The sequence below is a fragment of the Magnolia sinica genome, chromosome 6 (genome assembly GCF_029962835.1).
Source record: "Magnolia sinica isolate HGM2019 chromosome 6, MsV1, whole genome shotgun sequence".
In the NCBI taxonomy this organism is placed as follows: Eukaryota; Viridiplantae; Streptophyta; class Magnoliopsida; order Magnoliales; family Magnoliaceae; genus Magnolia; species Magnolia sinica.
In genome coordinates, this window is record NC_080578.1 from 87,156,925 (window position 1) to 87,182,130 (window position 25,206).

The following is a 25,206-nucleotide window of genomic DNA, read 5'->3' on the forward strand; positions in this document are numbered from 1 at the left end:
TAAAGACCGCATTCTTAAATGGTGACTTGGATGAAGAGATATACATGCAACAGCCCATGGGTTATGTGGACAAAAAGCAACCAAAGAAAGTCTGCAAGTTGTTGAAATCTATCTATGAGCTGAAACAATCTTCAAGACAGTGGTACATGATGTTCCACTTAGCTATCACCACTTTTGGATTCACGATGAGTGAAGAAGATCATTGTGTATACATTAAACGGTCTGGATGATCCTTTCCGATACTATCTCTATATGTAGACAATATCTTGCTAGCTGGTAATGACATGCAATTATTGATATTGACTAAAAATTGGCTATTCTCGAACTTTGAGATAAAAGACCTCCGTGAAGCCAACTTTATTCTTGGAGTAAAAATCATCAGGGATCGCCCTAAGAATTTTTTAGGCTTATCTCAAGTCACCTATATACAAAAGATCTTATAGCGGTTCAAGATGGAAAATTCAGAAGTTGTTGAAATCCCTATGGATAAAGCTACCAAGCTAGATAGAAAATCGTGTCCCCAGACTGAAGCCGAGAAATTGGATGTCCTTAGTACCTTACGCAAGCGCAGTAGGGAGCTTAATGTATATTATACTTTCCACCAGACCGGATATTAGCTATGCAGTTGACATAGTCAGCTGTTATCAGAGTAACTCGGGACAGTCTCATTGGCAAGCCATCAAACGTATATTCCGCTATCTAAGAGGAACGAAAGACCTAATGTTGTGTTATGAAGGCACAAGCCTCGAGCTCAATGGATATTCTGATGCTGCTTGGGGTAATGACGCCGATGAGGGAAAGTCTACTTCAGGATATGTATTCTTACTCGGAGGAGGAGCTATCTCATGGTCGAGTAAAAAACAGACATCCACAGATCTTTCATCTATGAAAGTCGAGTACATTACATGTTGTGTTGTAGTTTAGGAGTGTGTATGGGTTCGCAGATTTCTATTGAGTCTGGGTGTTGTACCGAGTGTTCGTCAGCCTATATCGCTGAAGATAGACAATACTTCTGTCATTGACTTGGCAAAGGACCCTAAACACCACCAGAAGTCTAAGCACATTGAAATCAAGTATCATTACGTCCGTGATCAAGTGAGAGATAAGAGGGTCGCCCTCAGCTACATTCCTACTAAGGAGATGATGGCTGATCATATGACGAAACCTATGGCTAGAGATCTATTTCAGGTTCACGTTAGGCAGATGGGATTGAGTAAAGCTTGAGTGATGTACTTGTTTTGTAGTACATTTGATCTTTCATTAATGAAAAACACATTCCATTTATTTAGTATTTAACATTAATATAAATTAGGTTAGTAGATCATCAGCATTTACCTTGAGATCATGTAGGATTTAAATTTTTTGTCGGCAGGCCGGTCACCCACTCGCACGGGTTGACCAACCTTGAATGTACAAGAGAGGTACATTTGGGGTCATGTTTATACATTGAGGTATGAACTTCTCTTTATTGTGAATAATAAAGGATGAGGATATGAGTGAGTTGTATCTGCCTACAATCTTTTAAGATTGAAGATGAGACTGATAAAGTCGAATAACATAATCGCACCATTTATTTTTCATGCGATCAATGTTATGGCCTGAATTTATAGTCAGGTTATGAGGTTATGAGATTAGTCGTACCTTATATAGAATGACCTGCGTATTGTAGACCCGACATTCACCTTGTATTGTCTACTTTACGACGTGGATTGTAGCCAAATGCTGGGACCGTTTTACCTACAGATTGTTTTGATTTGATCCAATCATTGCAAAGTGCGAGTAGCAAGCCCCATGGGTGACTCTTTGTGTCCTTAGCTACCCTCCTCCTGTGTATATGAGGATGAGATTGAGTGTCGCTACTTTAATGTACTATCATGAAAGGTCCTTGATTGGCCAGACTCAGTTATGCTAGGAAAGCGGCTTGATTAATTCCAAATTACAAATCTGCGTGGGGAAGATCCCATGACAGCTACACCAAGTTTCTAGAATTTTTAATACGCACTTGAAGACTTATCCGTTGGCAGTATCGAGTTGTTTTTATTAGACTTTTGCAAGCAATATTTTTCTTAAATAGCATAAATATATAAGTACTGCTTTAAATTGGTTTTAGTCGAAGTTTGTGAAAAATCAAGTTTTCAAAATAACTCGATAAGTTGGATAAGTGCATATGTTGGCCGAGTACTCCAGATCGGGAGTTAATTCCATCCGGTGTGGTCATGCGGACTAGGACATGCATTACAAAGCTTGGGTTATTGAGTACTTGTTAGGTGGTCACTTAGTACTTAAGCACCTGTGAGAAAATTACGGTGATCCAGCTGGTCCCACGCTTCTGATTCTTTTGATCGCGATGTTTGGTCTTTGATTGTTATTGGGCGAGTTAGATGGACAAATTTTTACACCGTCCATCCGTTTCATAAGCTTATTTTAGGTTTGATCCAAAAAATGCAGGAGATCCTAAAATATCAAGTGGACCACAACACAAGAAACATGGGTGATTGAACACTTACCATTAACACCTACTGCTGCCCACGTAATGTTTATTTTCGATCCTTGCTGTTGATAAGGTTATGCATATCTGGATGAAGCGAAAACACAAATATCAGCTTGAATGGTGTGGTCCATCTGAGATTTGTATCTGTTGTATTTTTTTGTATTGTTTCATAAAATGATCCAGAGAAAAGAATGAACGGCATGGATATGATACAAATACATCAATGTAGCCCAGAGCCGGGGTTCCACCAAAGCCGCGTCCTGAAGTGCCTACTTCCCCGTCTCACGTGGTGACATTACGCTCTTATGTGTTTAGAAACTGACATCTTTTCCTTATCCTGCTATGAGTCTATTAGTACCTCTATTTCCTAGAAGAAGTTTTAGGATACTCAACTGCGGAGAGCTTAACACAGGAGCCGTTAAAAAATGGAAGCGGATTGCATAGTGAGTAACTCACCACGCTCATCGTACTGATTAAACTCTGTGAGGTTTACCATGATTTATGTATTTTATCCGATCTATCCAAATCATGTATTTTATCCGATCTATCCATTCATTTTAACAGATAATTGTACGGCTTGAGACCGAAAATAAAGCATATAAAATCTTCAAATGGACCACACCATATGAAACAGTTGATTTGAACATCTACCATTGAAAAATTCTGGAGGGCCACGGAAGTTTTGGATCAAGATTATATTTGTTTTTTTCCCTTCATCCATGTTTGTATGATCTTATGAACAGGTTGGATGACAAATAAACATCACAGTGGGACCTAGCAAGGTTTCAACGGTGGAAATCATTATCCTCACTGTTTCCTGTGGTATGATCCACTTGAGGGGTCCTACCCACCTCCATGATTTCAAGGTCTCACCTAATCCGTGCCAGAAAATATAGGTGATTGAATGCCTATCATTGAAAACTTCCTAGGGCGTATTATAATGTTTATATGCCTTTCAAAGATATAATCTGTTTCACATGCATTTTTGCCACGTGGCCTCTCTCTAATAAGGGTGGGAACATGCCCTGTGAAATTAATAAGAGGAAAGTTTGATACTCTGATTAGTGATGGCTGATGATACACGGGTACTAAGGGCTTACACACATGGATATGCAACTTGAATTAGCACGTTCAAAATATGATTTCCTGACCGTCTAATTGGTCCATATATAATTATTTGTTTAAATGAAAAATGCCAACGGCTTAAGAGAATAATGAAATGCCCTGGGGCTCACAGTGATGTTTATGGGCTCATAGATCTGAGGTTATGATTAACACATCCACCGGGATGAAAGGATCACAACAAATATCATCCTGATCCAAATCTTCTGTGAAAATATTAAGGTTTCAATGTTGAGCGTCCATCTCTTACTGTTTCTTCTAGTGGGGTCCACTTAATCTTTGATCTGTTTCTGTTTTAGAATCTCATTGTAACATGAGTCGGTGAAACTGATGGATGGAGTGGATTTCACCCTGACATTGAGATGAGTCTCACGGAACTTTTGTGTCAGGGGAACTCCCATACCAGGTGTTACATCGTCACTTGAATGTTACTCTTTCTGCTACGCTGGCATATGCGGTAGGGGGACGCGGAACGCGGATTCGCGGATTTCCTGTGAAAGTCTTTCTCAGTTAGTTCCTGCACAAGGATGCTGGGTGGGGCCCATTTTAATGTATGTGAGAAATCCATTCAGTCCATTCGTTTTTCTAGCTAATTATAGGACGTTCCACCAAAAATGAGATGGATAAAAAATTGAAGTGAGTCACACGAGAGAGAAAATTGGTAAAAGAAATTTCTACCGTTGAAACCTCCTTGAGCTCCACCTTGATGTTTATATGATATCCAAACCGTTTATAAGTTCATTCTCAATGGGATGAAGTGAAAACATTGAAAAGATAGCCTGGTATAAAACTTTTATGGCCATAAGAATGCTTCAACGGTTCTCACTGAATTATCACTGTTTCCTCTCGTGTGGCCCAATTAAGTGTTGGATACACTTCGTTTTTGTTCGTATATCCTAAAATGATCTCAGAAAACGGATGGACGGAGTGGATTTCTTAGAAACATATAGTTGGACCCCACCCAGCGTCCTTGCGCAGCAACTTACTGTGAAAGGCTTTAGCAAGAAATCCGCGTCCGATCAAGTGGTGTTGCCCACGCCACTGCTGGGGTGAGGTGGGATGGTGATGTCTTGGGTACTGTTTTGAATGGTTTAGATGCAATATAAACGTCAGCATGATCCCAGAAAGGCTTTAATGGTAGGCGTTTCTCTCCCTACTATTTCCTGTGGTGTGGTCCACTTACATCTTTAATCTAGCTCATTTTTGGGATTTCATGCTAGCATGAGCTTGTTAAACTGATGGACGGAGTGGATTTCATGTGGACATGACATTGGGCTCCATGGATCATTGTGTTTCTTAAATTCCCTGGAAACTCGCGTTAATGTAGATGCACTTGCGATGCACTGCGGAATTGTAAACGCGTGAGGACTTGAAAACACCATCCCTATAAATAAAGAAGACGTGCCGAGCCTTTCTTCCTAACGAGTATTTAATCTCTCTCTTCAGCGTCCAATTTCTCTTTCGCATCTTATTCTCAACTCATGAATTCAGGTGAGTACACAACACCAACCATGTCCGTTATTCAAGAAGACTTAGTCACACCACCAATCATGTCCGTCATTTAAGAAGACTCGATCACACCACCAACCATGTCCGTCGTTCAAGAAGACTCGGTCACACCATCCCATGCTGAATTCGACCCTTCCACTACCGTTGAAGATGACTCCGACACGTCCTCCTACGATGAATTTGATTTCTCCATGTCATACAGGGTCAGCTCCCGTTTTCATTCGCACAGGGTCCGCTCCCGTTTTCATTCGCAAAGTGTCCCTGGAAAATTGGATGAAATAGTATCTGAAGCCCAAGTGCCCACACTATCCATACAAATTTAGTTGAAAGAATACTGTGGACGGTTAGATGAACGAGGACATCGATCAGAGCCCACTAGTGAACAGACGGAAGTTCGTTGGGTGGTTGAGACATTCTCAGACGATCATCACTATTTCTTCACTATAAGAAAAGCGGCCTAAGCCGACCGATGGCCCAACCCTTTACCCGCGGCCAGTTTTACCGGCTGCGGGCAAACGCTATGCCATATAAATTTTTTTTTTTTTAAAAAGCCCTAATTTATTTGAGCGCCGACTCCCTCCCTCTCGCTCTCCCTCCCTCTCCCTCTCCCTCTCCCTCTCTCTCTTGCATGCTCTCCCTCTCCCTCTCCCTCTCCCCCTCGCACGCTCTCCCTTTCCCTCTCCCTCTCCCTCTGCCTCTCCCTCTCGCTCTCCTCTCACTCTCACTCTCCCTATCTATCTCTCTCTCAAAACCCTATTCCTCTCTCTCTCTCCCCCTCTCTCTCTCTATCTCTTGGCCCTCTGCTGCAGTTCGGTCTTCTGTTGCTCGTGGATCTCGGATTCTCATCCATCTCAGGTATGCTTTGTCGAATACAAATCCCTAATTAGGGATTTGCGTTGTCAAATCCATTTTTAGGGATTTGCGTTGTCGATTTCCTGCCTTTTTTTTTCAGCTCATTTATTTCACATATCAGTTACTGATTTCTTATATTGTGTTGGGCTGATTTGGCTCCTAGAAAATAGCCCTAATGGAAATGGAATCCAGTAGCAAGGGCTGCTGCACATGTTTAGTTTCTGGGAAATGCTTGAAAATGGATCCTATTTCATATTTCGGGGCCATTTTCCTTCATAAAAGTTGGGGAGCAAAATTTTGGAGATATCATTGGTCCTATTCTTGAAATGTTTATGTAGCTAGCCTTGAAATCTCGTCAATGATGCTAGATAGTCGCGGTTCATTTTCACTGTTTTTAGCTCAGCCACCAACTCGTATTGAGATATGATAATGCTGAATAAAAAGACAAGATTTTCGAGCTATGAAAATGTAGAAGGAAATTGGAGAGTAAAACTACAACACAGAAAGAAAAAACCAAAAAAAAAAAAGAAAAAAGAAAAAGAAAAAAAAGAAAAGATAATGAAAAAGGAACGACTGTAGGGAGGAAAAGGGGGCATTAGCTTTGAAAATTCAGATTAACTCCAGTAAAGAAAAACAGTTTCCAAGATCTGAAAATGTGGAAATTCCACCAAAGAAAAATGAAAAAAGAAAGAAAAAAAAGAACCCAAAGAGAATGGAATTGGGAGAAAGAAAAGAACTTCCAAGGCTTGAGTTTGGATCAGCCTATTTTTTTGTCCTCATCCTAACACTACCTGGTGCAAATGATGGGCCGAGTAAATGTCACATACACAGCACAGTAGGCTCCACAGAGCTTTTTGCTGCACGGCAAGTAGTATGAAATCTGCATCCTAATTTGCTCCTTGTGCAAGAGAACACGATCATAGGCATACATCTACTTGTATGTATTATCTATTTTATATTTGATCATCCACGCTACTAATGGCCCATTTGCATCTGTGGAGCTGTATCACTTAAAGTTTTAAGCTTTGAATTCTTGAAGTTTTAAGCTTAATGCTGAGAAGTTTATGGGAGTAAGACACCATCTGTTTATTGCAGATGCTTACCTGGCCCATTTGTATGTTTGCGTGATGGAGCCCGATTTACCATCACATCCATCTGTTTGGGCCCCTTTTTCACCAACATTTTTTCAACTGAATACCAAATGAAAATAATGAGAACACTTTTGACTGGAATACAATTCATATAATCATTCAGTAAGTAACAGTACAATTGTATGATGGTGGCAATGTATTTCAGATAAAAACTTAAATTAGACTCATGCATGTTGAGCTGCCCACAATCTGCCCATGAACAAGTTCATGAGATCCAAGCCATTCATTATCTAGTTCCAAATGAAGTGCATTTTGGAACCTAAAGGATTTAAATCCTTTTGAATTTGATGAATGTGAACTGGCCCTCAGTTTCTTATTTTCTACTAAAATTGTGAGATCTCCCTTATCAGACCACAATTAAACAATAAGATCAAGTTGATGCTGTAGGTTTCTTCAAGGCCCTGATACAGATCAAGGAACTGTCTCTAAAATTACAGAGGCTATCAAAGAACAGAAGGAAATCACCGTTCAGCTGATCAACTACACAGAGTGGTAAGTTGCTAATATCAGTACTTCCAGGTATGATGTCACTATACCATGTCAGTTCCATTATTTATTGCATTAGGAACTCAACTTTTACAGTTGCTTGTTATGTTTACTATAAGATATCTATGAAGTAAAGGTTATTTGTGTGTACTATTGACACTCTTTGGGGATAGTTCATTGGATCTATGAGGAGACTGCATTTGCTCCATTAATAAGGAGATATTAGGTTTTACCTTTGATGCTTTTCCATGTGCTTGACCTTTGAAACCTGGGAACTGCAGGGAAAAAGTTTCTATAAATATGCTATTTAATTATATTTCATTTCTTAATATCTGTAACTTGCTTTTTTGTCTCATTTACTTTACTGATGGGAGTAGGTACATGTTTTTCTTAACTTGGGTTTCAATTGTTTCCCTATGGAGTGTAAATAAATTGAGACAGAAACAACCCTGAAAGCATATCAGATTATCAGTTTTTAATTGAGTGGCTTACAGTTTTTTTCTGAAAATATTCCAGACACTAGAAAGGAAAGAATCTTTGAATCTACTGTCTTGTCTCACAAGTTTCTATAATTATGCTATTTAATTCTATTTCATTTCTTAATATCTGTAACCTGCTTTTTTGTCTCATTTACTTTACTGATGGGAGTAGGTACATGTTTTTCTTAACTTGGGTTTAAATTGTTTCCCTATGGAGTGTAAATAAATTGAGACAGAAACAATCCTGCTTCTCGTTTCTCAATTGTAATTATATCAGGGATTTTTCGTTTCTCAATTGTAATTCTGTCAATTTCAATTTGGACCTGAAAAAACGGGGCTTTAATGACAATGAGCGTTTGATTGTCATATAATTTCATCCAAGTATTAGGAAAAGCAAAATATTTGTTAAGCTTGATACGTTTGTACTTCTTGTAGTGTCTCCTTCAGCATATCTCTTGTAAAAATTGCTACTGCATTAGCTGAAAAATGGGATTGCTCTGTCTAGGTAGCCATATGCAATTGGGAGCACATGATTTGTAGAGCTGTGGGAGCACTTGATCATTTCTCTAATTTAAATTTCAGTTTACTCAGTTCATAATTTCTGTGTTCAGATATCCCAAATACCAAAAACATTAGTTAATGCATACAAGAAAGTAGCAAGAACGTAGGAGGAAAAAGTGCACATAATGTCCTAGATCAAAGCCTTAAAAAACTAACGAGTCCTAATGATTTCCTTCTATGTTCGGCAATCTCTGCACATAATTTGTGAATATCATTAGCCACTGAATGCATATACTTTCACATAAACCAAATGAGAATTCTTCTCTAAAAATTGAAAATTTTTTAAGGCATGGAACTCAACAGAAATTAAACTGGAATTCTAAAAACTCAACAAAAATGTTTCAAAGAGAAAAGGCCATTGACAAAATGAAAATGACTCTTATCAAGTGTTTGCCTCACTGTCATCTCATGCACATGCCAGTCCTCCTGACTAAGATAATCCGAAGTCCTTTGATGAACGAACTCCTTCATCCCATGTCCATTATAGGTAATGCACCCTGATGTTTGTAAACATTTCAACGGCAGTAACAAGTCACACAGTTTTTTCTTTTCTTTTAAGAGAACAACTGTGAAACAAATTTGACATGGTTGTTGCTGCCAAACAGGGATATGAGGTGCTGGACAGAGTTCCATGAAAATTCCAAATCGGCAAAAAGTTTTTGAATAGGTAAACTGGGCTTGAATCAGAGACCTAATACCTCTCCACAGTCCACACAAACATTTAAATGCAGCACAAATGCATATGGGGACATCATAGCTGTACAAAAAGGTAAGAGCATCAGGCTGATCCATTCATTAGATGGGCTTGCTGATTTTTTTAAACAGATAATTGTTTTGGTGCGTGTGGCTGCCAGATGAATGAACCTACCTTACTTTTATCCTAGTTGATCTTCACAAATGGATCCAACCTGATTCACAGCTCAAATCTCCCACAAGCACTTAGAAAATATCATCCAAACAAAACATCTCTATAAGCCTTGTAGTCACATGAGAACTAGTTTGACAAGTTGTAAGACCCGTGACCCCGAAATCTGGTTTGTACACTGGATAGCCGTTGACTATAAGTTCATTGGCCTCGAGAATGTTTTGACTTGATCATAATGTTGTTCTGTTATCAAGCTGCAAGCCGTATTTCAACCCGATGTCCGAATTTAAGATATGGACTTGAAATTAAACAATCTGAGAAATGACAATTATGTCCTTATTTTATTTGGCGGAGCCCCACCATCGAGTTTTCAAAATCTGTTAGGTCCGAGAGCCTAACCGTTGTAACCGTAGTCGAGTTACGAAGTTAACGGCGAAAACGGCATGTCAATAGGACACCCAGAGTGTAAGTTATGTATAGATATGTACATGTATATTTTGAGAAAATATGCTCAAATGACCTCGATGTTTTAAACTCCTTGGAATACGTTAGTTCCAACTACTTAAATAACATTGTTATATTGCTACTATATGCTTAAACTTTTCAAAATCATCACAAAACATCCCATAACCCTTTAAAACCAATTTCAAGTCCACACATATGAAAACCCTTTTACAGGATTTTATTTTTCAGCACTCTTTCTTGTTGAATGTGAAGTTGAGAAGAAGAAGAAGAAGAAGAAGAAGAAAAGGAAATAGAAGCTGAGATTGCAAGTCAATCCTTTGCTAGTTACAGGTGAGTGTATAGATTAGGAGCAAGTATATGTGTACGTTGAGGTTTTCTTCAAAACCCTATCGCTGGAATTTCTGTTTTAAGGTTAGGGTTTCGTTGGATTTTCATTTAGGGTCAGAAGATTGCTGAAATTTCTGTTTTAAAGATAAATAATCGCTGGATTTTTGGTTTTAGGGTTAGGTTTTCTCTGGATTTTCATTTAGGGTTAGAAGATTGCTGAAATTTCTGTTTTAAAGTTAAATAATTGATGGATTTTCTGTTTTAGGGTTAGGTTTTCGCTGAATTTTCATCTAGGATTAGAAAATTGCTGAAATTTCTGTTTTAAGGTTAAATAATTGCTGGATTGTCTGTTTTAGAGTTAGGTTTTCGCTGGATTTGTATTTAGGGTTAATAGATTGCTGGATTTTCTTTCAAAACCCTATAGAAGACTAGCTTTGCTGATTTAAATTCGTTAGGTTATTGCTAGACTTTCTTAAGGTTATGGCTGATTAGATGAAAGTGGATTTTCTCCATTAGTTGACTAGGTTATTAATGACTGATTAGATGAAAGTCATACGTATTTCTAACGGTTTCTCTCTGTCCCTTACATCCGCCCGCTACCTGTTTGACAAATTGTTTCAAAGAAATATCCTACATCTTTTTAATGTAGTTACTTCTTGAGAAAAAGCATGCTTGTAGCATGAAGTCTTATAGCAGAATAAATCCCGGATTGGAATTAGATTGACTAAGTCATGTGCATATCATATGCATGATTCATAGTTGTTGTATCATTGTATGCTTGAGAGTGAATGATTCATATCATGATATGGTGATCATCATGGGTTGTGGTGCGACACACGATGTGTCTATGATGAGTATGTAAACCGTCTAGATACATGATGTATTACATGAGACCCTTCTGAGGAATTTAAATGTGGAACTTAAATGTATGAGGAGACCACATGAGGAAGGTCGTCCTATGTTTGCCTTGAAAACCATGACATATTGTGCTTGTATGTGGACTCATGCATATGGTAATTGTAAATGCGATGAAACATACTTCGTTATAACTTGAGTTGGACACCACACCAGAAATGTGTAATTCGACAGGACATGATTAGAGAGTCCGTGGGTGAAAGTCCCTAAACCCCGATTGGTACCATTGGGAGCAACCAATGCTTAGACCGGATAGAAGAACAGAGCGCTGGGATGCCGAAATACCAAAGTAGGCAGTGACTCCCACCGACGCGTGTCGATTGGTTGAGAGGTTTGACCTACCCTGCTTATGGACAAGCAAAGATAGGTTGTGTGTGACGAGCTCGTAAATTGTCCACTATCATTTTGTCAGGCGACTTATTACTTCTCGTTGTTAAGCAGATAGTGATGTTTAACACAAGTGAGTTAGACTAGTTCGGCCTGTGAACTATGTAGTTCCACCTCTGTAGTTGACCACGGTGGAAAAGTCTACACAAGTGGGTAGTAATCATATGTGAGTCCCACCTCTGTTTTAGACCCTAGTGATCCAATTGAGAAATGTGGAAAGTTGTGGAAACGTTGAAAGAGTAGGCATTGTATCTTCATTTTATTGTTATCGAGCCAGAAAGCATGTGCATTAGAGGAGCATGACATGAAACATGCATTTTCACTGCACACACGCACTCACTGGGCTTAGTAGCTTAAGCTTTCCTTTTTTTTCTTTTTTTTTTTGTTACAGGTGAGAGTAGGGAGCTGCAGGAGTAGAGGCTACAGTCCAGTTGTCCTTTTTGTTTTATACATATCAGTGTGTATTTTTTTGTATGAATATGTACATCAGGTATAGTAAATATGACATGGTTTATGTTTTGTTTTTGCCTTGATGTGCTCAGTTGTACACAATAATATATGTTGAATATGATGAAATTTTGAGACATACATGCTTGTTGTCTTTACTTTCAGAAATCCTCCTTGTGGAGCCCCGCTTATGGGACTTAGGATGTGATAGTTGGAAGTCCCAAAATCGGAGTTCTACGGAGGCTGTCAACCAAAATTTGGTGTCCCGTAATCATGGATTACCAACACTAGATTTAGTGTCGTGATAGAAAATGGTATCAGAGCATGATCTGGGAACTATCTACATAAATCCTAACGTATTTACTATATGTTGTTGTGTTAGAGTTGTTAGGTTCATGTTTTGTGAAGTAGAGGAGTTGTATGGTTATTTACTATTGTGTATATTGTATCGGTTTACTTATTCCCAGTTCTTTTTAGGCTAATTCGGTGTTTTATCTATAGGATGCTGCCTAGAAAGAATCCTGTTCAGACTCCTCCAATGCAACCTAAGTCTAAGTCAAAATCTACGTCGAAATCTGTTCAGACTCCTCCAGTACAACCCAAGTCTAAGTCACAATTTACGTCAAAATCTGTTCCAGATCCAGTTATACCTATTCCTGCAACACAACTTCAACAACTGTTGCAGACTATGTCAACTATAACGGCTAATCAAAAGTAGCGATCTAGTTATACTCCTGAGACATCAGCGCAAGAGCGGGCCAGTGCTTTTTTTAAGGAGTTTAGACGTCTAGATCCACCTTGTTTTTCTGGCAAGCCAGATCCTATGGCAGCCGAGTTATGGAAGTCAGAAATAGAGAAACTTTTTCAAGTTATGGGTTGTACTTCCAAGCAATGTGTTACCTTAGCGACTTATCAATTGCAAGGAGAGGCAGAACAATGGTGGAAATCAGTTGTTCGTTCAGTAGATCCAAAATTTGTGTGGACATGGGACGCATTTAAAGACCAATTCGATCGTAAGTTTTTCCCCGTAGCTGCTTATCGTCAGAAAGCACATGAATTTGATTCTTTGGTTCAGGGTGAGATTACTGTTGCTGACTATGAGGCTCGTTTTATAAAATTATCTCGTTTTGCTCCGCATTTAGTAGCCACTGATGATTTAAAGACGAGGAAATTTGAGGATGGTTTGCGTCCTAGTTTGCAATCTCGAGTTAGAGGGTTTGAGTTGTCGACTCTTGAGGGAGTAGTAGCGAAGGCACAGCTTTTTAAGTCTGATTGGAACCAACAACAAAGTACGCATCCATCTACTTCTAATCAACAAAGGAAGAGGAGATTTATTTTAGAGAGTGGTAGTAGTTTTCAGCCATTTTCATCCCCAAAGAGGCCTACAGTCAGATATGATAATGTAGCCGGACCTGATGTAAGACCCCCAGTAGTACCATTTATTCCTCAATGACAATTTGTAGCTAGACCTGATGTCAGATCCCTAGTATCATCGTTTGTTCCTCAGCGACAGTTTTTCGGAGCCTGTTATAATTGTGGTGGTGTAGGGCACCGTAAAAAGGATTGTCCCAATCCGCAGAAACAGCAGCCATATCAACCACCTAAACATCAGCAGCCCCAACAGCAAAGGCCACCATATAGGACACAGTATAGGCCCCAACATCAACAGTCTCAACAATAGTCACAGCGGCAGCAAGGTAGACAACACTTACCCCTTCAGACGCAACCTCGTGTTTATGCAATTCAAAAGAAAGATGCTCAGACTAAGGGAGGAGTCATAGAAGGTATACTTGTAGTATCATCCCTTTTTGCACGTGTCCTTTTTTATTCTGGAGCATCACATTCATTTATAGCAGATAGTTTTTGTCAGTCATTGGAATTGCCGAGAACATCGATGACCAAGGGATTAGAGCTCTTGACTCCTTTAGGGAAACGAATGGTGTTGAGTTCTATATGCCAAGACTGTCCTGTTTACATAGCAGAGTATGCCCTTCCAATCAATTGCTATGTTTTGGAGTTGTTAGAGTATGATGTGATTTTGGGAATGGATTGGTTAGCCAAGTACCATGCAGTGTTGGACTGTACCGCTAAGACAGTCACCTTTTCTATACCTGACCATCTTCAATTTCAGTTTGTGGCTGATCCTAAAGATAAGTTTATAGAGACCTTGATGTCCTGTCTTTATAACGAGTCTAAAGGTGTATGTATTGAACAGTTGTTGGTAGTACGTGATTTTCCAGATTTTTTCAGGAAATTCCAGGTTTACCACCCGTTAGACGGACAGAGTTTCGAATAGATCTTATTCTTGGCACTGCCCCTATATCCAGAGCCCCTTATCGTATGGCACCGTTAGAGTTCCATGAGTTGCAAAGGCAGATAGATGAATTACGTCGGTTGGAGTTTATTCGCCCAAGTACTTCATCTTGGGGAGCGCCTGTGCTTTTTGTAAAGAAGAAGGATGGTTCTTTACGGTTGTGTGTCGATTATAGAGGACTTAATAAGTTACAATTAGAAATAAGTATCTGCTCCCAAGAATAGATGATTTATTCGATCAGTTGAGTGTTGCGCAGTATTTCTCGAAGATAGATTTACGGTCCGGGTATCATCAGATTCTGGTTCAGGAGGAAGATATCCCGAAGACAGCTTTTGTGACTCGTTATGGACAATTTGAATTTCAGGTCATGTCATTTGGTCTGACTAATGCACCTGCAGTATTTATGCAGTTGATGAATGAGGTATTCCGTCCTTATTTAGACCAGTTTATTGTTGTTTTTATTGATGATATTTTAATATATTCAATGACAAGGAAAGATCATGAGTGTCACTTAGAGATGACGTTGCAAACCATTCGTGCCCACCAGCTATATGCTAAACTGGAAAAATGTGAGTTTTAGCAGGAAGAAGTGAAATTTTAGGGCACACAGTTTCGAAGAATGGAGTTTCAGTTGATCCAGCTAAGGTTGAAGCAGTTTTGCAATGGAAATAGCCGAAGAATGCATTTGAGATTCGAAGTTTCTTAGGTCTAGCAGGGTATTATAGACGTTTTGTTAAAGGATTTTCTCGTATAGCTGTCCCACTGACTCGATTGACTCGAAAGGATGCAATGTTTATTTGGAGTGAAGCCTGTGAGCGGGCATTCGTGGAATTAAAAACTCGTCTTACGACGGCACCGATTCTCACTCTTCCATCTGGAAGTGAGGGATTCGTTGTGTATATATATGCCTCGCTTATAGGTTTAGGGTGTGTCCTAATGCAACAGGGCAAGGTAGTAGCATATGCATCTCGTCAACTTAGGCCTTATGAGCAGAATTATCCCGCACACGACCTAGAGTTAGCAGCGGTAGTTTATGCCCTCAAAGTATGGAGGCATTACTTGTATGGGGTTAGATTCGAACTCTTTTCGGATCGTAAGAGCCTAAAATACCTCTTTTCCCAAGCCGAATTGAATATGAGGTAGAGACGTTGGATGAAATTGATGAATGACTATGATTTTGATCTTCAGTACCACCCAGGAAAAGCTAATGTGGTGGCGGATGCTTTAAGTCGTCAGCCACAGGCCCAAGTGGCACAATTGATGATGCGAGAGTGGAAAATGGTAGAAGATATAACTGAATTTGATTTTGAGATGACTCTACAGTCCTCAGTTGTACAATTAGCAAACTTGACGATTCAGCCCTCTTTGATATCCCAAGTAATAGAAGCCCAATAGTTTGATCAATGGGCGTTGTTTTGTAAAGAGGTGATAATAGGGAAAAGTCAACCAGAGGGCAGATAGGTTTGGATGGTGGACTTCGGTTTCAGGGTAGATTATATGTTCCAGATATCTCAGAATTGAAGAAGGCCCTTATGGATGAGGCACATCGCACTCAGTTTACTATCCACCCAGGTTCTACGAAGATGTATAAGGACATGAAAAGGCAATTTTGGTGGACTGGAATGAAACGTGAAGTTGCTAGGCATGTGTCAGAGTGTGACGTTTGCAAACGAGTAAAGGCAGAGCATCAAAAGCCGGCAGGGGAATTGCAACCTTTGGAGATACTAGTATGGAAGTGGGAACATGTAACTATGGATTTCATTGTGGGTTTACCAAGAACCTTACGTCGACATGATGCTATATGGGTTATTGTAGACCGTTTAACAAAGACAACTCACTTTCTTTCTATATGTATATCTTGGTCTACAGATCAGCTCGCAGCTTTGTTTATAAACGAAATTGTTAGATTACATGGTGTACCTGTGTCGATTGTATCTGACCGAGATCCGAGGTTTACATCAAAGTTTTGGAAGAGTTTTCAAAAAGCAATGGGGACGGTTTTAAGATTTAGTATAGCATATTATCCACAAACAGATGGGCAGTCCGAAAGAGTTAACCAGATTCTCAAGGACATGCTCAGATCATGTGCCTTAGATTTCTCTGGTAGTTGGGACGACCACTTGCCGTTAGCAGAATTTGCATATAATAATAGTCTTCAGGCTACTATTGGCATGGCACCCTATGAGGCGTTATATGGTAGACCTTGTCGGTCCCAAAGTTGTTAAACTGAGATTGGTGAGCGGTGTCTTTTAGGTCCTGATGTTGTTCGGAAACGTCTGAAAAGATTGATCTTATTCGACAACGTATGCTTACAGCTCAAAGTCGGCAGAAGAGTTTTGCAAATCGTCGGCGTAGACCCCTAGAGTTTGTCGAGGGAGACCGTGTATATCTTCGAGTTTCACTAGTGAAAGGTGTAGTATGATTTGGTGTTAAGAGAAAGCTAGCCCTAGGGCCCTTTGATATTGTTGAACGAGTTGGCACCGTAGCTTATTGTCTTGCTTTGCCACCCCAATTATCTGGAGTTCATAATGTTTTTCACGTCTTGATGTTTTGTAAATGTGATCCAAAGATAATAACACCTGTTATTGACTGGCAATCCTTAGCAGTTCAGGAAGCTGCATCCTATATCGAGCAGCCAATTTGTATCGTGGATAGAAAAGAACAGGTTCTTAGTACTAAAGTCATTCCCTTAGTTAAAGTCCAATGGGGTTATCATTCTGTAGAAGAAGCAACCTGGGAACGGGAAGCAGAGATATGCAGTCGTTACCCTCATTTATTTGATTCCTAAGTACTTATAAATATGATATGGTTATTGTTGTATTGTTGTATTGTACTGTTATAACTGGATATGTTTTGAAATTTCGAGGACGAAATTTTTTAAGGAGGGAAGAGTTGTAAGACCCATGACCCCGAAATCTGGTTTGTACACTGGATAGCCGTTGACTATAGGTCCATTGGCCTCGAGATTGTTTTGACTTGATCATAATGTTGTTCTGTTATCAAGCCGCAAGCCGTATTTCAACCCGATGTCCGAATTTAAGATATGGACTTAAAATTAAACAATCTGAGAAATGACAATTATTTTCTTATTTTATCTGGCGGAGCCCCACCATCGAGTTTTCAAAATCCGTTAGGTCCGAGAACCTAACCGTTGTAACCGTAGTCGAGTTACGGAGTTAATGGCGAAAACGGCATGTCAATAGGACACCCGGAGTGTAAGTTATGCATAGATATGTACATGTATATTTTGAGAAAATATACTCAAATGACCTCGATGTTTTTAAACTCCTTGGAATACGTTAGTTCCAACTACTTAAATAACATTGTTATATTGCTACTATACGCTTAAACTTTTCAAAATCATCACAAAACATCCCATAACCCTTTAAAACCAATTTCAAGTCCACACATATGAAAACCCTCTTGCAGGATTTTATTTTTCAGCACTCTTTCTTGTTGAATGTGAAGTTGAGAAGAAGAAGAAGAAGAAAAGGAAATAGAAGCTGAGATTGCAAGTCAATCCTTTGCTAGTTACAGGTGAGTGTATAGATTAGGAGCACGTATATGTGTACGTTGAGGTTTTCTTCAAAACCCTATCGCTGGAATTTCTGTTTTAAGGTTAGAGAATTGCTGGATTTTTCTGTTTTAGGGTTAGGGTTTCGCTGGATTTTCATTTAGGGTTAGAAGATTGCTGAAATTTCTGTTTTAAAGATAAATAATTGCTGGATTTTCTGTTTTAGGGTTAGGTTTTCGCTGGATTTTCATTTAGGGTTAGAAGATTGCTGAAATTTCTGTTTTAAAGTTAAATAATTGCTGGATTTTCTGTTTTAGGGTTAGGTTTTCGCTGGATTTTCATTTAGGGTTAGAAAATTGCTGAAATTTCTGTTTTAAGGTTAAATAATTGTTGGATTGTCTGTTTTAGAGTTAGGTTTTCGCTGGATTTATATTTAGGGTTAATAGATTGCTGGATTTTCTTTCAAAACCCTATAGAAGACTAGCTTTGCTGATTTAAATTCGTTAGGTTATTGCTGGACTTTCTTAAGGTTATGGCTGATTAGATGAAAGTGGATTTTATACGTTAGTTGACTAGGTTATTAATGACTGATTAGATGAAAGTCATACGTATTTCTAACGGTTTCTCTCTTTGTCCCTTACAAACGGGTTCTCTCTGTCCCTTACATCCGCCCGCTACCTGTTTGGCAAATTGTTTCAAAGAAATATCCTACATCTTTTTAATGTAGTTACTTCTTAAGAAAAAGCATGCTTGTAGCATGAAGTCTTATAACAGAATAAATCCCGGATTGGAATTAGATTGGCTAAGTCATGTGCATATCATATGCATGATTCATAGTTGTTGTATCATTGTATGCTTGAGAGTGAATGATTCATATCATGATATGGTGATCATCGTGGGTTGTAGTGCGACACACGATGTGTCTATGATGAATATGTAAACCGTCTAGATACATGATGTATTACATGAGACCCTTCTGAGGAATTTAAATGTGGAACTTAAATGTATGAGGAGACCACATGAGGAAGGTCGTCCTATGTTTGCCTTGAAAACAATGACATTTTGTGCTTGTATGTGGACTTATGCATATGGTAATTGTAAATGCGATGAAACATACTTTGTTATAACTTGAGTTGGACACCACATCGGAAATGTGTAATTCAATAGGACATAATTAAAGGGTCCGTGGGTGAAAGTCCCTAAACCCCGATTGGTACCATTGGGAGCGACCAATGCTTAGACCGGGTGGAAGAACAGAGCGCTGGAATGCCGAAATACCAAAGTAGGCAGCGACTCCCATCGACGCGTGTCGATTAGTTGAGAGGTTTGACCTGACCTGCTTATGGGTAAGCAAAGATAGGTTGTGTGTGATGAGCTCGTAAATTGTCCACTATCGTTTTGCCAAGCGACTTATTATTTCTCGCTATTAAGCAGATAGTGAGGTTTAACACAAGTGGGTTAAACTAGTTCGGCCCGTGAACTATGTAGTCCCACCTCTATAGTTGACCACGGTGGAAAAGTCTACACAAGTGGGTAGTAATCATATGCGAGTCCCACCTCTGTTTTAGACCCTGGTGATCCAATTGAGAAATGTAGAAAGTTGTGAAAACGTTGAAAGAGTAGGCATTGTATCTTTATTTTATTGTTATCGAGCCAGAAAGCATGTGCATTAGAGGAGCATGACATGAAACATGCATTTTCACTGCACACACGCACTCACTGGGCTTAGTAGCTCAAGCTTTCCTTTCTATTTTTTTTGTTACAGGTGAGAGTAGGGAGCTGCAGGAGTAGAGGCTACAGACTCTAGTTGTCCTTTTTGTTTTATACATATCAGTGTGTATTTTTTTTTTTTTGTAAAACCCTGAATATGTACATCAGGTATAGTAAATATGACATGGTTTATGTTTTGTTTTTGCCTTGATGTGCTCAGTTGTACACAATAATATATGTTGAATATGATGAAATTTTGAGACATACATGCTTGTTGTCTTTACTTTCAGAAATCCTCCTTGTGGAGCCCCGCTTATGGGACTTAGGATGTAATAGTTGGAAGTCCCAAAATCGGAGTTCTACGGAGGCTGTCAACCAAAATTTGGTATCCCGTAATCATGGATTACCAACACTAGATTTAGGGTTGTGACAAAAACAGAAGATAAACTTATAGCTTGAGCTATTTTTGGAATTGATGTAATTGTGGATACCATCAAACATTATTCATACTATTGACCTCTACCCTTAAAGAAACAACTCTAATGAAAAGTGGATCTTTCATCATCATCAACATGGACAGGGGATGCAGAGTTGCTGAACCTGAACAAAACATAATAAAGTATAAATGAAAATCAATAAAAGAACACAAGTATGCAATGCCAAGCATCTACATTGTAAGCAACTATGGCACTCCTTATCCAGTTAATAAACTATGACAAGTTTTTTAGGCATCAACCAAAACATGGCCTTAGGATCTGTTGATCTAGGACATTATGTAGCACTTCTCACCCAAGCTTGGCCCTAAATCAGTGAGCCAAGGCTCAAGACCACATATTTCCTCTTTGCTTGTAGCAATTTTTCATAACATTCATGTTTTATTGTCATTGGTTATCTGACCCAATGCCTGATTCCTACTTGCTGTAGCTTGGTGGTCATTGGTTGGATCCTTGTCGCGGGCACATTTGTCTTGTGTGGTGTATTTCTTCTTCTCCACAAGTAAGTGATGTTGGGTTATGCTAATTATCTATAGTATACCAATTGATTTGATTATATCATGTGCCACCTCCTTGAAATTTGATGCAACACCTGCATGGTTAATGTCAATACTCTATGTGAAATTTTAAATGGTTTTCTCATCTCTTTTCAAGTGGCTGTTGGAAGCATTTTTAATGTACATTTTGTAGTGGGTGGTCAGGCCTTGAATCTCTAATACATGACGCCATCTTTCATCTTAGTTAACAATGATTGTGTTAGAGATATTTATCTCTAATACACGAGTTCATCCAACGTCTCTTATACATGATTATTACTGTTAACAAAATGTATGCTTTGTATGTTTATTGAGTTGACTTATATTGCAAGGTCATATCAAAATTTATGTAAATCCAGTGCTCACGTGAGTCACAATAGGAAAATACAAATTTGGGCAGTATGCTTTATATGTATTATTTTTTCCTTAAATTATTATTGTGACTTGTGATTGTGATTTGTAAGTTAGATAATTAGTTACCCATTTGAGGATTTCTATGTGGCCATACATAGATATGGTGTGTTTTTGGTGGCATAGAAATCGCTCAAATTGTCCCATTTTGGACAGTTCAAGGTTAGATTATTGTGTTTTGAGATTCTTGTGTTCTTAATTAGATGTGGTATACAAATGATGCAATGTATTGTGTTAAAGAGTAAATTTTATTTGTAGGACGTGATCGAAGTTCTTCTTACTAGTATCCGTGGGGTTACTGTTGCTAGAGGAATTGTCTTGAGTAAGGATCCGCTCACAAAAGTAGGCGGGTTCCCACTTGGAAATGGTTTTTGGGAAGTATATATTTAGGTGGCAATTGTACGTGAAGAGACTTTGATGAGACCCTATGGACGATACGTAACAATTGGGGATGCGGTTGGAACAAGTATTTGTTGGCCTGATTGTTGTTGTTTGGTAAGATTTTTTTTCTTTTCTTTTGCATATACAATAGAACTTCTTATATAAGACTTTGATGAGACTAATTTCTTTTTGTTATTTTGTTTTGTAGGTTGTGACAGCTATGGATTGAGCTAAATGGAGGGATCTCTCTCTCTCTCTCTCTCTCTCTCTCTCTCTCTCTCTCTCTCTCGTTATATTTGAAAACAAAAAAAAAAAATTGATCTTGGCAGTTGGTTGTGACAGCTAATGTTTGTTTCATGGTAGTATTTTTTTCACGTTTCCGTTTTCAGAAGTTCAGAGAAGTAAAATTTCTAAGTTGGTTTGAAATTTTTTTTTTAGTTCTGTCTTCTGATTTTTTTTTGGATTCGAAGTGGAATTGGAGTTTTAGAACATCTTATTGAGTTGGTGAATAGCTGGTTTTGGAAACTGATTCTTGTCGAAGAATCGGTTTCTTGGATTTTGGTTGAAGGGGATTTTAGCTGTATTTTACTGATTTTGTGGAAGCATCGTGGTGAATTAGATGTTTGGTTTTGAAGATATTTTGCATTTTGATATCGTTTAGAAGGAATTGCAGCTGTTTTGAATGTAGTGAATTGATTGAAATGTCTCAATTATGATATTTTCTGTAGTTTCTCTCACAGATTACATTGATGTCTTGTTTTACAAAAACAAAGTTGTGGTGGTTTCCATGTTGTGTGAAATGGATGTGGAAATGTCTTATATCAGAAATACAACTCTTTACATATTCGTAGTGGGATTCCATCGCTATGTTCTTGAAATATTTAGTAGTTTTGCTTGACTAATCTATGGAGATTTATGTTGTGATTTGTTTCAGCTTTTCATCTTCTTATGGTGTAGATGCATTTTCCCTTCTTATAGTGGAGATGCATTTTCATCCGGACTACTTGGCAGTAAGAGTGAGGTGGATGTAAGTTTCTCGAAACCTTAAATTAATCTGTGACATTCATAAACTTGTGCCTATATCTTCTATTTTAACTGCCTGATGTAGCATGTATAACTATTGACATGACCATGATAAGGCTGATAATTGATTTTTGGTAATTGTAATGATGGCAATCAATAGATAAATGGTACATATTACTGGGCTATGGGCCCCACTTGTCATTTCTGAATACCTGTGTATATTGTTAAGAGATGCGCATTACGTATATAGGGAGTTATTTGATACTCTGGCAGCGTATGACACTTAACAATATATTTCTTGTTTTGTTTCTACTTTAGAATTAGATGATATTTCCAAGCTCGTGCTTGAATTATTTGAAGTGCCTATGATGGCTTTAAATATACTTTTGAGTTATAACTATGAAAAAATATGATCAAGGCACGTCTATTTATCTTTATTTTTTTCTTAATTATTCTCTATTCAATTTCAGATGATTGCTTTCAACTTAGAGAATAGAGGCTTTATTACTCGAACTCTATTTATAACAATTCACATTTATTTTAGAAATATTTGTGCCCGTGATTTGTTTGCTTTTTGTGCAGATTTTGAATAAAAGGCTTTATCAGCATGCCTTGGCTGTCTTCTTGTGTTAATTACAGCAAGAAGTGTGTTCGTTTGGTAGTGTTCTTTTGTGTCATATTGTAAGATTCAAGCTTTTCCGGTAAGACCCACATCCCATAAATTTTTAAATTTTTTTTATTATTTATACAATCTCATCTTTTATTGAAATATGTTTGTAGAATCATTGATCTATTGTACAACTAAGTAACATGTTTTTTTGTATCAAATCCATTTTGAATTTTATTGTCCCTCTAGTGAAGATGGTTTGGATTTTTGGGGCGGCTCATGCAGGTGAAATACCTTTGAATCATGAAAGCAACTCACAAGACTAATGTAGATTTTTACTTTGGCATGTGAAATCATTTCTTTTATGGACACGATATGTACTAACTTCAAGCCTTTTTGCAGTCATCAGGATATTTGTGTTGGGACCTGTACCATTTTAGTTCTGTCTTTCTTCAATAAAGCAGTGGTGTGTCTATATTGAACCGAAACATGAATTTAATGTCTGGAACATGCTAGATTGGGCTCTTAGTCAATTGGTGAGTTTTCGACTCTGTTTAGCATCTCTGTTTCAGCATTTCGCTAAGCATGCACACCATCCTTATGCATCTTATTCCACATTGATATTTACATTCAAGTTGACTTTCTTTTCAGAGTGATGCAGAGAAATTATTATCTGTAGTTTATCTTGGGTTTGGAATTTTGTTTCTGTACTTGATTATTTCATTGCTTCATGTATGTTTAACAAGTTAATAATTTCAACAGTTAAATAACTGATTAGAGTTTTTTGTCCATTCAAAACATTGGAACTGATGGTTCTTTCATTTTCGGCTGACTGAGAGGATCACTATTCTGTCTACCTACTATTACGGTGAGGATCAAACCACCCAAGATCCCATAAGTTTATGATGTGCTCCATATTTCTTGTTCTTTTCATTCATTTCTATGAATAACGTGATGGAATTCACCATATCTTCCTGCCAATGGTGTTTTGGGATTTGAGTGTATTCTAAAATCCCATTTTGCAGGGTTTTTGAAATGCAATTTTGAGGTGAAGACTCTTTTTTGCAATGTGCTCTGTTGCAATCACTTGAGTGGTTTTGTTAACATCTGTTCAACTTTAGGTTGCTTGCATTTATGAGTAGGTTTTTCTTGATGTTTCATGTGTTGACTATTACAAAATGATTTAATTGTGTTTTAAATTTCTTTGAATCCTTCAGGTACGTTTAAATTGACACTTCAGTTTACAGAGGATTATCCAAATAAGCCACCAACAGTTCGGTTTGTTTCTAGAATGTTTCATCCAAACAGTAAGTTGAAGAGACAAGTACACATTATTTCTGTTTTTCTTTTTAAAAAAGCTATTGTTTGCCTTTTACGTATTTAGATCAGACCAGCAGTGTTCATTCTTATGCCTGTCTGTACATCAACTGATTGGGAATGGTATGAAATCATTTGACCTTGTTCCTAGCATTGGAAACTTTTTCATTACTTGTTCTCTCTCATATGATATTTGCTAGCTATCAGTAGATTGAATTGTTGAGAATTTCAGTTTTATCCATCTGAATTGTACCATCATTTGCCCTTTTACTTCCCATCAGATTTTATACCTCTTGATTTAAAATAAAAAATTCTTGCATTCTATTGCACCCATATTTGCTATTTACATCAAGAAGCATGGGTCTCCAGTCTCCTTTTCATTTCCTGGAAATTCAGGTTTTCATTTTCATTTGTGTATCAAACTGAAACTGAAGATTACAAGGCACTTCTTGATTAAAATGTTATTGTTTTCATTGGCATTGGCAATTGTATGTTCTAATAGAATAAAAGTAATGATAGCTAGGACACTTCTTTCCTCTGTACAACTTACACAGGCTCTTGGAAATAAGTTTTCGATTGCTTTAATATGTATTTTGATGCAATATTGAGTTGAATTCCAATCTCTAACTCTAATACCAATTAATTTCTTTTCGCTATTTTGTTTTGCAGGTTTTAGGCATGGATGAATGGGAGCTATAGATCGATAGATTTTATTTTATTTGAAACTATTCGATTTATTATTGTAAATATTATTCGTGGCAGCTCGGTGCATGTGAAAGGGCCACATAGGCATGTATTTTTTTATAGGAAAACAATCACTAGGCACAATCGACTTCCTAAGA

The 25,206-nt window shown here is 38.1% G+C and overlaps 1 protein-coding gene across 2 annotated transcripts in view; it reads left to right on the plus strand.

Moving 5' to 3' along the window:
- Positions 1-25,206, plus strand: part of LOC131249016 (uncharacterized) — a 127,383-nt gene that overhangs the window by 15,242 nt on the left and 86,935 nt on the right. Inside the window, exons 1-7 of one of the 2 annotated variants that reach the window (XR_009172621.1) lie at positions 5,766-5,977; positions 7,513-9,420; positions 20,520-20,591; positions 21,295-21,531; positions 21,626-23,141; positions 23,297-23,583; positions 24,265-24,354. The exons of the other annotated variant lie outside the window; for it this stretch is intronic. The gene's annotated coding sequence lies outside the window, so the exon portion shown is untranslated. Of the gene's footprint in view, positions 1-5,765; positions 5,978-7,512; positions 9,421-20,519; positions 20,592-21,294; positions 21,532-21,625; positions 23,142-23,296; positions 23,584-24,264; positions 24,355-25,206 lie in introns of those variants that run through there. 2 annotated transcript variants of the gene reach the window in all.